This window comes from Stigmatopora argus, chromosome 14 (genome assembly GCF_051989625.1).
Source record: "Stigmatopora argus isolate UIUO_Sarg chromosome 14, RoL_Sarg_1.0, whole genome shotgun sequence".
In the NCBI taxonomy this organism is placed as follows: Eukaryota; Metazoa; Chordata; class Actinopteri; order Syngnathiformes; family Syngnathidae; genus Stigmatopora; species Stigmatopora argus.
The window spans coordinates 3259218-3260652 of record NC_135400.1 but is presented as its reverse complement, the minus strand read 5'-3'; positions in this window follow the sequence as shown (position 1 = coordinate 3260652).

Here is a 1435-nt window from a genome sequence, read left to right as displayed (position 1 = left end):
GTGTTTTGTTTGTTATTATAATGCATTAAAAACATGATTTAAATGGTCTGAAACACTGACCATTCATTAATACATTCATCATCTCAATCACGTATCCCAGAGATGTCCAAATTATTCCACAACGGTAAGTTCAGGTTTTTGTTCCAACTGATCCACCATGGACAATTTCAGCAAAGTTTTTTTTTCTGAAACTAATAGCATCTGACAGCCGTTAGTAATTAATTACACTTTCAAGACACCAGATTGGTGAAAATGTGTGTTTTTAAATCGGTTGGCACGAAAACCTACAACAACAAAGAGGACAACCTTTAGGACTGATTGACTTACCGTATTTTCACGACTATAAGGCGCACTAAAAAGTCTAAAATTTTCTCCACAATAGACAGGGCCCCCTATAATGCAGAGCGCCGTGTGTATGCTTCAAAGCCTGACTGAGAGCACTTCTTGCCGACACACTTCTTATATAGAGAGAAGGCGGACGTGGGTGGGGTCAGGCTTGCGGAGGGTGTGTGTGTGAGAAGACGCTAAAGGCACGCCCCTACCAGGTACCCGTATATAGTGTGGGCATGTGCTTTATTGCAAAACAATTTCGGTTTGGTTTCTAAGGCCCCCGAAAAATGAATACCGCGAGGGAATTTTAGATCAACAAATCCATGGTTAGAAAATGGAGGAAGCTGGAGAACGAGCTTCGCCAAGTCAAGAAGAAGAAGCTGAGTTGATTTGCGACTCCATCCGTGCCCATTGCCCATCTCACAGCAGCGGTGAAAAACCAAGTCACGAAAATGAACTCTGAGCTTGCCGTCATTCCCGGAGGCTTAACTAAAGAACTCCAACCGCTGCACATCGGCATCAACCAGGCGTTCAAAGCAAAGTTGCGAGGGGCACGGGAACAATGGATGATAGGTGGCGAACATGATGGTGACAGCTTTTGGGGGAAAAACTCCTTGAGACTGTTTGTCTTGGCTGTTATGGCCCTGTAGCACCTGCCAGAGGACAGCTGGTTGGAGTGGAGTTTTTTATGATGCTCTCTGCCCTTCCTAGGCACCAGTATTTGTTGATGCTGGACAGGGTAGGTGGCAACCACTAGGAATAAAATAATCGTTAAAATGGAGAATCCACTATCGCTCTGGATCTCAGACTGTAGGAAGAAGGCCGTTCGCAGGAATTGTCCGTGACATAATACTAAAAGCATGAATGGATACCTCAAACCCATCCCAGGTTACATACAAATAATTGGCTTTGAAATGGGATGATGATTAAAATATAAATTCAAGCCGACAGTTGTACTCCTGACTGGGAGCAATATAAAACATTTGTGTTGCAATTTCTTGATTGATTGATTGATTTGATAAGGGACAGCTCACATATATATGTTCATTAATATGAATGTAAATATGTTCATTAATATGAATGTAAATATGTTCATTAATATGAA